We start from the raw sequence: 13,477 nt of genomic DNA, 5'->3' as shown, positions 1-13,477 counted from the left end.
TAACCGAGATAGTCGTGCACCGTCGTGAGCAGTGCGACTCTCATAGGGAAATATTCTTTCTCTGCGGCGTCCCACGTATTGGCTGGCGTTTTCCACAGCGTGTCAAGCTCCTCTTTCAGCAGCCCCAGATACAGATTGATGTCGTTCCCTGGTTGTTTCGGCCCTTCAATTAGCATACTCATGTGAATGTACTTCCTCTTCATGCACAACCAGGGGGGAAGGTTGTACATCCACACAAACACAGGCCAGGTGCTATGTGTGCTTCTCTGGCTGCCAAACGGATTGACTCCATCGGTGCTCGCGCCCAGCATGATGTTCCTTGGATCGTTCCCAAATTCTGGGTATTCGAAGTTCAATGCTTGCCACTGGCTCGCATCCTTAGGGTGACTCAGCATCTTGTCTTTTTTATCAATCTCCGGATCATTTCCGTCATCTTCTCGCTTCTTCTCCTCCCTATCCGCGTGCCAACGCCAGGAGCTTTGCTACCTTAGGATCCACGAAATACCGCTGCAGACGAGGAGTGATCGGAAAGTACCACACCACTTTTCGAGGAGCTTTCTTCCTCTTCTTGTATCGAGTGACACCGCACACCGGACATATTGTAGACTCCGCGTGCTCGTCCCGATAAATGATGCAATTGTTCATGCACACATGGTATTTCACGTGCGGTAAATCCAGAGGACACACGATTTTCTTCGCCTCCTCCAAACTGGTCGGGCACTTGTTCCCCTTGGGAAGACGTTCGTGCCAGAATGACATGTTCTCGTCAAAGCATGCGTCGGTCATTTTGTGTTTTACCTTCATCTTCAGGGCCATGAGCGTTACTTTCAGGCGGGTATCCTCGGGCCTGCATCCTTCATACAATGGAGTAAACGCGTCAAACTCAAGTTGATCCATCTTGGCTTTCTCTCGGGCGGCAGCTCTTGCGTTATCCGTCTGCTTGAGAAGCAGCTCTTGAATATGAGGGTCCTGCACCCAGCCCATCGATGGTCCAACGTCGTCTGCTCCGCCGGCATCATCATCTTCATGATCATGCCCGTCGCCTGCTCCGGCATCTTCCTCATCATCATGTCCTGCATCTTCTACATGATGACTGTGTACAGCATCACAGTCGTGATCATCTCCTGGGGATTCTTCGTCTTCTCGCCCGCCCGAGCCGTGGTGGTTGTCTTGCCGCCCTTCCTCATTTCTTGCCCGGCCCGCATGGACGACTTCGTAGTCATCTTCATCACCTTGCCACCGATAGCCATCCATGAAACCACGCAACAGCAGGTGGTCCCGCACCTGCCCGGAATCCGGGTCCGCAATAAGGCTCTTCAGCTTGCATCTTCGACACGGACATCTTATCTCCGTCTCGTTCTTTTGAAGCATCTCGGCCTTCGCGGACCTCAAAAACCTATTCACGATGCCTTCGGTCATCGTGCGGACCATGGTCGCCTGCGGGGTAGAGCAAAACGATATTTTAGAACCAAACAAAAATTTGGCATGACTTTCCCTAAAAATAGGACCAAAAAGAATGCTTAATGCCAAAATTCTCGCCGAAACGGAAATGAATCAACATTCCGGCAAAATATTGGCAACTATCGCATATCAAATACCGGTACACCTCCAAACACAAACACATATGCAACACCACAAACATATGCAACACCACGAACATACATAGATCTAGCTAGGCCGTAAAAAGTGCATGTGCACATTGTTGTAAGGAGAACAACCTAAATATAGCTTCCCCCCTTACTTACCTATTAAAACAAGGTAATTTAACCACTTAATTTGAATGAATCTATGGTGGAAATGAGGTGAAAAAGAGGAGGCACCCGAGACAAGGAGGAGGTGGAGAGAATGAAGTGGGGAGAAAGTGAGTGTGTGGGTAGGAGAGGCTGTCCCAAATATCTTGTTGCTGCCCACTTACTAATGGCGCACCTCTTGCATGGTGCGCCATTACTAGTTACAACTACTAATGGCGCACTTGAGCAGGATGCGCCATTAGTATGTTTGGATAGGTGCACTAGTTCAAAAAAAAATTCTATACTAATGGCGCACCCACTGCCTGGTGCGCCATTAGTAGTTACAACTACTAATGGCGCACTTGGGCAGGATGCGCCATTAGTATGTTTGGATAGGCGCACTAGTTCAAAAAAAAATTCTATACTAATGGCGCACCTGCTGCCTGGTGCGCCATTAGTAGTTACAACTACTAATGGCGCACTTTGCCCGGATGCGCCATTAGTATGTTTGGACAGGCGCACTAGTTAAAAAAAATTGATACTAATGGCGCACCCGTAGCATGGTGCGCCATTAGTAGTTTAAACTCTAATGGCGCATCAGATTGTGGTGCGCCATTAGTATAAACTAATGGCGCACCATCTTTCTGGTGCGCCATTAGTGTCAATCCCATCTATAGCCCCTTTCCTAGTAGTGCGTGGACAACACTCTTCCCTCTCGTTGCTATGCATCACCTAGATGGATCTTGCATGTGCGTAGGATTTTTTTTGAAATTACTGCGTTCCCCAATAGTGGCATCTGAGCCAGGTCTATGCGTAGATGTTATATGCATGAGTAGAGCACATAGAGTTGTGGGCGATAATAGTCATACTGCTTACCAGCATGTCATACTTTGATTCGGCGGTATTGTTGGATGAAGCGGTCCGGACCGACATTATGCATACGCTTACGCGAGACTGGTTCTACCGACGTGCTTTGCACACAGGTGGCTAGCGGGTGTCAGTTTTTCCAACTTTAGTTGAATCGGGTGTGACTACGCCCAGTCTTTGTTGAAGCTTAAAATAGCACAGTTGATGAAAAATCACTGTGGTTTTGATGCGTAGATAAGAACGGTTCTTGCTCCGCCCGTATCAGCCACGTAAAACTTGCAACAACAAAGTAGAGGACGTGTCAGGGTTATAGCCGGCACCGGACTCTGTGTCGCCGAGTGGCCGCGCTTGCGGCCGCGGCCATTTCTGCTCTGCTCTGAGCCACTTGTCTCCACATCGCCGGCCCTGCCACCCTTATTATCGCTACCCTGTTCATGCCAAACCGCCCCTGGCCTTCTACAATCCAAATGCATCATGGACAGATAAATTGCAGGGCTGATACTTGCTATGCTATTCATGAATACTCTTGTCAAGGGGTAATTTCGTTATGCTGAAGAAGCTTTGATCGTGTCAAAATATGTGAGACGTTCCACATGATAAATATGGAGATGATTATGATGAGGATGGGCAGAAGCTATCCAAAACTATTTCTGTTGCAAAAATGCGTTCTGAAGATTATTCATCATCTCTAAGGAGTAATTCTCAGGTGGTCTACAGAGGAGTTGTCGCAAACTCTGGCAATTCCCTGGAAGGGATCACCACATATATTCCTGGTATAAGTGTCAAAAGGCATTCAACAACTATATTGAAAAGTGATGCTCTCATATAAAGAGACCACTGATCATCAAAGTGATATGTTTGCACTCTATGGGTTGTACCATTACAAGGTTATCTACGGACGTTGCGTACGGACCATCTTCCATACAGATGCACTAGGTGATATCCATTCAATTTATTTTAATAGAACATATAAAATTCTTTAAGAACAATTACTCCGGTTTGCGATATTGTTTATGCAAGACAATTTCTCACTGCAAGAGTGAATGTCATGTCATGGATACATAGCTCAGGCTACCATTATCATGCCCAGCATCTGATCGTGCCATCATACTCGATTAATATATGTGCAAACCGCCATTTTTACGACCCAATTTACATCAACACAACGTGGTTGACTCACCCGACCGCACAGCTCACCGCGCCTGCGATTGACTTGCCCGTCAGCGCTGGCTAACAATGTCACGGCCGGCTCACCCGTGATTGACTTCATCTTCACCGTGGTGATCATCAACTCCGCGGTGGATAACTATTGGCCTGACGTATCAGGTGAAATCCATCCAATATATTTTTATATTACATATTGCTTTCTTTAATAGAGCAACTACTCTGGCTTGCAAGTTCTCTAATACAGGGCAAGTGGTCTACTACAAAAGGGATTATTACATTACTGAGCTGTTGAATGACTCATAACGGTTTATATCACAGTCAAATATGAAGAATCTCAAGCCAACTTTTTGAGTCATCTTAAGACTCGGGGGCTACAATGACATGACTCAGTAAATATTGCCAGTTTAAAGGCCGTCAGAAAATTTCCGGCTCAAAATGAAGAATTCCGGTTTAAAATCTGGTTCAAGGGAAATCTGTCTCTCACTGAAGCTTTCAAATATCCGGTTTAAAATACGGCTTAAGAGGAATTCATCCCTCGCAAATTTGAGTTCGCAGAAAAATCAAAGGTTGCCAAGGAGCGCTTGCTCCCATGAGGCGTGGTTCAAACATGGGTATCCTGCCTTATGGGCTTATCTTATTATGGTCATTTGGGGGCATCCTGTTCAAACATAGGTGTATTCACCAAAGAGAACATAGCTATCGGTACCCTCTTGATCGGTGCAATGCCACAATTCAAAGGTCATTTGGGGGCTTCCTGTTCAAACATAGGTCGTATTCGAACCAAAGAGAACATAGCTGTCTGTACCCTCTTGATCGGTCAATGATAAACCCACTAGGGGGCTACTTGATCATATTTGAATCATAGCTTAACCACTTTTGGGTCCGACTTTGATCATATTCGAATCAGAGTCGTTAAAAAAATTCTCAAGGTCATTTGGGGGCTTCCTGTTCAAACATAGGTTGTATTCGAACCAAAGAGAACATAGCTGTCGGTACCCTCTTGATCGACGCAATGCCAAACCCACTAGGGGGCTTCTTGATCGTATTTGAATCATAGATTAACCCCTTTTGGTCCGGCTTACTGGCCGTATTCTTGCTTTTTTCTCTCTATTTGACTTAAGTTTTTGAAAAAACAATCTTTGGGGTTTGTTTTGAGACCTTTTTTCATATCTGAGGCATATATATGTGGTTTCTATTTAACCCGGCTTGACTTCGGACGATAAGTCGACAGCATATCACAATAATAAATATTTGGAAGTATTGGCTTCTAAAGATTGAGTTATCACCCTTACTGGATAGGTAACATAAACCTACAGTACAAATCAATATCACAGGTATGATATTGTTATTATAGTTATGTTTAAAGTTCTTGTTCATACCAGCCCAATCTATGACTATTTTAAACATCAGTGGTTATATGTGAGATATTATGACCCGCTCTGTCGTAAACCACCAGGGTATATGTTGTTTAAACTCTGTGCAGGATTTGCAGAACTATGACTTATATAAATGATTAAGTTCAAGATCATCATCAAAATTGATGCTTCAAAATGATTATCCGTTCTGGATTTTCTCGAAGGCTATAAGCCGCCGGGTTATAAAAATTCCGGCTTACAATGAATGCGCATTAAGTCGCCATCGGTCAAGAGCCTCCGAGTATTTAAACTTCGGATTTACTTGTCAACCGATAAGGTATTCAAAATTCTAATAGCCAAACTTGGCTGGATTTTCATGATGATATTGAATAACCGAGGTTTTCAAACCGGGTTATATTATTCAAATCTTTAATAGCCAACATGGTTGGTTTTTGTTTATGGTTATCAATAACCAATATTAAAATGGAGGTCTTTAAAGTCGCGTCAGCGCAATGGCTATTATTTTATCAAGGGATATGATTTATTTTACAATGGAGGGAATAGTCCCGAGTCGTTGCAGGCTTACGACCCGACACTTGGGGGCTACATTACTCAAGTTGAGGTTACATCAAATATGCAAGTCCCATGTCACTGCCAGCATGCACCATGGCACTTGGGGGCTAATGCAAAGTCATTTTTTATCACCTTATTAAAGACCCGACTCATCACATTGTAATGAGCCGACCGTTGGGGACTACCATTTGCTCCTGTCAAAAAATTCAAGGTACACAAGCCTTAATCCATTATATTGAAAAGGTCCACTACTCAGTTGGTAGAGTACAAAGCTCTTAACCTTGTGGACGTGGGTTCAAGCAATTACAAGTTCCAGGTTATTGCATAATGACCCGACCCTTGGGGGCTACACCTGTTGAAGTTTTTATGATAATAAAGCAATTACAAGTCCCAGGTTGCTGCAAGCATGACAACCCGGCACTTGGGGGCTACAGATGATATACAGACAAGGGAGGAATAATTTCAAATTCTCAGTTTTGAGCAAAACAGGTATTATATTATTATTGGAGAAATCTACCAAGTTTAGACCCGGTGTAAGGTTGACCCAGCATCAGGAATAATTACATGACCCGGTAACATTTATTTATAACCCGACAACTTTGGCAGTCATAAATCGGCAAGATTTCAATCTTTAAGCCGGCTGAATATCAATTGAATATTTCAAGACCAATATTTTTGTCAAGTCATAGCATTAAAGGCCAACTCAAAAGGATTATTTCGTATAATATCTCTCTCCAAGGGCGAATGTCGGCAAATTTATTATGAAGCTGGCCTATTGACCCCGATTTTTCAGAAGAAGTGCCTGGATTTTTTGCATTGGCAAAGTTTGAACATATCTGTTAAAGGAGATTTGCTATAAGATCTTGAGCATGCATCGAGGAGGAAATGACAAGGACTTAAGGATGATCAGCTGTCGGTTCAGGAAAATATTTAACCCGGAGCACAACCTATCAAGTTTGTTCTTGTGTTTCTTACAGGATCAATTTAACATGGATAAATCCAAATTAAACTGGGGGCTAATGTCGGGGATATACCCCGTGGTATGACCCGACCAGACTTGGCGGTTCATTGGTAACACGCCGAAGGATTGGCGATTCACTAGTCTGACGACTCACGAGCCTGGCGACTCACGAGCCTGGCGACTCACGGATGGCGCTGGTAGCGAGTCAGATATATAGAAGTCTAGGCCCAACACCCAGAAGGCCGGCTCATGTTATGGTGGGCCGGCTTAAGAGTAAAGCATAAGGAATATTCCCTTACAAAGGAAGCAAGACTAGGACTCCGCTTGTAATAGAGTAATCCTAATCCTACGAGGACTAGTCATGTAACCCGCCCCTTCAACATATATAAGGAGGGGCAGGTCACCCCAAGATGTGGAAGAAAAATAGTCTCTAAGGCTAGCACAACTAAAGGGGAGCCGGCTTATGCGGCGTCTCCCTGATGAGCATAATGAGATCTATCCACAACAACATGTAGGGCTATTGCCGGATGATATTTTCTGAGGCCCGAAGCTGTCTAAATCCTTGTCTTTTGTGTTGTGTCTCTCATCCCGATCAACCCCTCTCAAGCTACGACATAGATGCGTTGGCCTCACGACTAAGTCCTCACACTAGGACATCTGCCATGACGTTTCCACGACAGGACGTCTAACTTGTTTTTGCAGGGCATGTTGTGATGTGATATGGTCAAGACATGATGCTAAATTTTATTGTATGAGATGGTCATGTTTTGTAATAGAGTTGTCAGCAACTGGCAGGAGCCATATGGTTGTCGCTTTATTGTATGCAATGCAATTGCCCTGTAATTATTTTTACTTTATTTCTAAGTAGTAGCGATAGTTGTAGAAGCAATAGTTGGCGAGACGACAACGATGCTACGATGGAGATCAAGGTGTCGCGCCGGTGACGATGATGATCATGACGGTGCTTTGGAGATGGACATCAAAGGCACAAGATGATAATGGCCATATCATATCACTTTTATTGATTGCATGTGATGTTTATCCTTTGTGCATCTTATTTTGCTTAGTTCTACGGTAGCATTATAAGATGATCTCCCACTAAATTTTAAGGTACAAGTGTTCTCCCTGACTATGCACCGTTGCAAAAGTTCGTCGTGCCGAGACACCACGTGATGATCGGGTGTGATAAGCTCTACGTTCACATACAGCGGGTGCAAGCCAGTTTTGCACACGCAAAATACTCGACCAGGTTAAACTTGACGAGCCTAGCATATGCAGATATGGCCTGGGAACACTGAGACCGAAAGGTCAAGCGTGAATCATATAGTAGATATGATCAACATAGTGATGTTCACCATTGAAAACTACTCCATGTCACGTGATGATCGGACATGGTTTTGTTGATTTGGATCACGTGATCACTTAGATGATTAGAGGGATGTCTATCTAAGTGGGAGTTCTTAAGTAATATGATTAATTGAACTTTAATTTATCATGAACTTAGTACCTGATAGTATTTTGCATGTCTATGTTGTTGTAGATCAATGGTTCGTGCTACTGTTCCTTTGAATTTTAATTTATTCCTAGAGAAATCTAAGTTGAAAGATGATGGTAGCAACTACATGGACTGGATCCGTAACTTGAGGATTATCCTCATTGCTGCACAGAAGAATTACGTCCTGGAAGCATCGCTAGGTTCCAGACCTGCTGCTGATGCTACTGATGACGTTAAGAATGTCTGGCAGAGTAAAGCTGATGACTACTTGATAGTTCAGTGTGCCATGCTTTACGGCTTAGAACCGGGACTTCAATGTCATTTTGAACGTGATGGCGCATATGAGATGTTCTAGGAGTTGAAGTTAATATTTCAAGCAAATGTCCGGATTGAGAGACATGAAGTTTCCAATAAGTTCTATAGCTGCAAAATGGAGGAGAATAGTTTTGTCAGTGAACATCTACTCAGAATGTCTGGGTACCACAACCACTTGACTCAACTGGGAGTTAATCTTCCTAATGATAGTGTCATTGACAGAGTTCTTCAATCACTGCCACCAACCTACAATAGCTTCGTGATGAACTAATATGCAAGGGATGGATAAGACAATTCCCGAGCTCTTAGCAATGCTAAAGGTTGCAGAGGTAGAAATCAAGAAGGAGCATCAAGTGTTGATGGTCAACAAGACCACCAGATTCAAGAGAAAAGGTAAAGGAAAGAAGGGGAACTTCAAGAAGAAGAACAAGCAAGTTGTTGCTCAATTGAAGAAGCCCAAGTCTGGACCTAAGCCTGAGACTGAGTGCTTCTACTGCAAAGGGACTGGTCACTTGAAGGGGAACTGGCCCAAGTATTTGGCGGATAGGAAGGATGGCAAGGTGAACAAAGGTATATGTGATATACATGTTATTGATGTGTAGCTTACTAATGCTCGCAGTAGTGCCTGGGTATTTGATACTGGTTCTATTGCTAATACTTGCAACTCGAAATAGGGACTATGGATTAAGCAAAGATTAGCTAAGGGTGAGGTAACGATGCGCATGGAAAATGGTTCCAAAGTCGATGTGATCGCCGTCGGTACGCTACCTCTACATCTACCTTCGGGATTAATTTTAGACCTGAATAATTGTTATTTGGTGCTCTTATTTGATGCGAGACGGTTATTCATTTCAATATGAGAATAATGGTTGTTCTATTTATATGAGTAATATCTTTTATGGTCATGCACCCTTGAAGAGTGGTCTATTTTTGTTGAATCTCGATAGTAGTGACACACATATTCATAATATTGAAGCCAAAAGATGCAGAGTTCATAATGATAGTGCAACTTATTTGTGGCACTGCCATTTGAGTCATATTGGTGTAAAGCGCATGAAGAAACTCCATTCTGATGGACTTTTGGAATCACTTGATTATGAATCACTTGGTACTTGCGAACCATGCCTCATGGGCAAGATGACTAGAACTCCGTTCTCCGGAACAATGGAAATCATACATACTGATGTATGTGGTCCAATGAACATTGAGGCTCGTGGCGGGTATCGTTATTTCCTGACCTTCACAGATTATTTAAGCAGATATGGGTATATCTACTTAATAAAAAATAAGTCTGAAACATTTGAAAAGTTCAAAGAATTTCAGAGTGAAGTGGACAATCATCGTAATAAGAAAATAAAGTTTCTACGATTTGATCGTGGAGGAGAATATTTGAGCTACGAGTTTGGTCTTCATTTGAAACAATGCGAAATAGTTTCGCAACTCACGCCACCCGGAACACTATAGCATAATGGTGTGTCCGAACATCGTAATCGTACTTTACTAGATATGTGCGATCTATGATATCTCTTACTTATTTACCGCTATCATTTTGGGGTTATGCTTTAGAGACAACTGCATTCATGTTAAATAGGGCACCATCTAAATCCATTGAGACGACACCTTATGAACTGTGGTATGGCAAGAAACCCAAGTTGTCGTTTCTTAAAGTTTGGGGCTGTGATGCTTATGTGATAAAGATTCAACCTGATAAGCTCGAACCCAAATTGGAGAAATGTGTCTTCATAGGATACCCAAAGGAGACTGTTGGGTACACCTTCTATCACAGATCCGAAGGCAAGACATTCGTTGCTAAGAATGGATCCTTTCCAAGAAGGAGTTTCTCTCGAAAGAAGTGAGTGGGAGGAAAGTAGAACTTGATGAGGTAACTGTACATGTTCCCTTATTGGAATGTAGTTCACCACAGAAATCAGTTCCTATGACTACTACACCAATCAGTGAGGAAGCTAATGATGATGATATCGTAACTTTAGATCAAGTTACTACCGAACCTCATAGGTCAACTAGAGTAAGATCCGCACCAGAGTGGTACGGTAATCCAGTTCTGGAGGTCATGTTACTTGACCATGACGAACCTACGAACTATGATGAGGCCAAATTCCGCAAAATGGCTTGAGGCCATAAAATCTGAGATGGGATCCATGGATGAGAACAAAGTGTGGACTTTGGTTGACTTGCCCGATGATTGGTGATGTCTTCTACACAACCTTCTTCTTGTAGACGTTGTTGGGCCTCCAAGTGCAGAAGTTTGTAGGACAGTAGCAAATTTCCCTCAAGTGGATGACCTAAGGTTTATCAATCCGTGGGAGGCGTAGGATGAAGATGGTCTCTCTCAAGCAACCCTGCAACCAAATAACAAAGAGTCTCTTGTGTCCCCAACACACCCAATACAATAGTAAATTGTATAGGTGCACTAGTTCGGCGAAGAGATGGTGATACAAGTGCAATATGGATGGTATATAAAGGTATTTGTAATCCGACATAATAAAAACAGCAAGGTAGCAAGCGATAAAAGTGAGCATAAACGGTATTGCAATGGTAGGAAATAAGGCCTAAGGTTCATACTTCCACTAGTGCAAGTTCTCTCAACAATAATAACATATCTGGATCATATAACTATCCCTCAACATGCAACAAAGAGTCACTCCAAAGTCACTAATAGCGGAGAACAAACGAAGAGATTATTGTAGGGTACGAAACCACCTCAAAGTTATCCTTTCTGATCGATCTATTCAAGAGTCCTTAGTAAAATAACACGAAGCTACTCTTTCCGTTCGATCTATCATAGAGTTCGCACTAGAATAACACCTTAAGACACAAATCAACCAAAACCCTAATGTCACCTAGATACTCCATTGTCACCTCAAGTATCCGTGGGCATGATTATACGATATGCATCACACAATCTCAGATTCATCTATTCAACCAACACAAAGTACTTCAAAGAGTGCCCCAAAGTTTCTACTGAAGAGTCAAGACGAAAATGTGTGCCAACCCATATGCATAAGTTCATTGAACCCGCAAGTTGATCACCAAAACATACATCAAGTAGATCACGTGAATATCCCCAGGAGTAGAAAAGAGGGTTTTTGTCCAGGCCAGGTTAGCCCATTAGTCCCGGTTCAATCTAGAACCAGGACTAATGGGGGCATTAGTCCCGGTTCGTGCACCCAGGGGCCACGTGGGCCATTTGTCCCGGTTCGTCTGGACCTTTTAGTCTCGGTTGGTGCCACGAACTGGGACTAAAGGGTGTGATGCCCATTAGTACCGGTTCGTGGCACCAACCGGTACTAAAGGTTAGACCTTTAGTCCCGGTTCAAGCCACCAACCGGTACTAATGGGGTTGGAGGCATTAGTACCGGTTCATGGCACGAACCGGTACTAAAGGTCCCATTTTCAAAGTCCACACCCCCCTCCCCGTGGATCGCCTTTTCAGTTAAAAAAAATAAAAGAAAATGATGAAAATATCAAAAAAATAAAAAAAATAAGTTTCCCATGTGATATGTGGTCTAGTTGTTGGGAAAATTTGCAAATGTGAATTTCGACTTTATTTGCAAAATCTCTCTAGAATTTAGTAAAATGGGCATAACTTTTGCATACTAACTCGGATGAAAAAGTTTTCAAAATCTCTCGAAAAGTTACATCCAAATTTAACAGGTGGAACCCCGTTAAACATTTTCGAAATCCTCAAAAACCTAACAGAAAAAAAGTTACGGGGCTTTTAAGATCTAGAGTGGAAAAAATCGAAAAAATTTCAAACTGTGGTCAAACAATGGTCAAACTAATTATTCTAGAATATTAGTGTTACTAAATAATTATTTCAGTTATTTTGAATTTTGGTCAAATCTGGTCAAACTGTGGTCAAACAATGGTCAAACAATGGTCAAACTAATTATTCAAGAAATATTAGTGTTACTAAATCATTTTTTTTAAACAATAGTTTCAAACTCAAACAGTGAAATGTGTCACTTCATGCTCAAGCAAAATTCCTGAGGGTTAATAGGTTTGACATCTTACTATTGTCAGGAAAACAATAAGTGCAGACTTGGAAACGAGGAAGAATAGAACCCGGAAGTTAAGCATGCTCAGGCTGGGGGAGTGGGAGGATGGGTGACCGTTCGGGAAGTTAGATGATTTGGAATGATGAGGGGTGATTAGAGATTAGAGGATAAATTGAGCAGTGATGAGGGGTGGTGATTAGAGATTAGAGGTTAGAATAATTCAGAAATTCGAAAATAAAAAAATTCAAAAAAAATTTCAAAAAAAAAATCCATAAAATTTCCTTTAGTCCAACCGGGACTAAAGGTGGAGCTCCACGTGGCTGCGACCTTTAGTCCCGGTTCGTGTTAGAACCGGGACTAAAGGGGGGAGGCATTAGTAACGACCCTTTTGTCCCAGTTCATGAACCGGGACTAAAGGCCCTTACGAACTAGGACAAATGCCCTGTTTTCTACTAGTGCGCATTGTCAGCACAGAGAAGCACGGCAAGACATACATCAAGTGTTCTCAAATCCTTAAAGACTCAATCCGATAAGATAGCTTCAAAGGGAAAACTCAATCCATTACAAGAGAGTAGAGGGGGAGAAACATCATAAGATCCAACTATAATAGCAAAGCTCGCAATACATCAAGATCGTACCACCTAAAGAACATGAGAGAGAGAGATCAAATACATAGCTATTGGTACATACCCTCAGCCCCGAGGGTGAACTACTCCCTCCTCATCATGGAGAGCGCCGGGATGATGAAGATGGCCACCAGTGAGGGATCCCCCTCCGGCAGGGTGCCGGAATAGGGTCCCGATAGTTTTTGGTGGCTACAGAGGCTTGCGGTGGCGAAACTCCCGATCTATTCTGTTCCTCGATGTTTTTAGGGTATATGGATATATATAGGCGAAAGAAGTCGGTCAGGGAAGCCACGAGGGGCCCACGAGGGTGGGGGCACGCCCAGGGGGGTAGGGCGCGCCTCCCTGCCTTTTGGCTTCCTCAAAGCTTCC

The sequence above is a fragment of the Triticum dicoccoides genome, chromosome 1B, assembly GCF_002162155.2.
Source record: "Triticum dicoccoides isolate Atlit2015 ecotype Zavitan chromosome 1B, WEW_v2.0, whole genome shotgun sequence".
In the NCBI taxonomy this organism is placed as follows: domain Eukaryota; kingdom Viridiplantae; phylum Streptophyta; class Magnoliopsida; order Poales; family Poaceae; genus Triticum; species Triticum dicoccoides.
The sequence above is the reverse complement of the archived record's forward strand: the minus strand, read 5'-3'. Positions refer to the sequence as shown.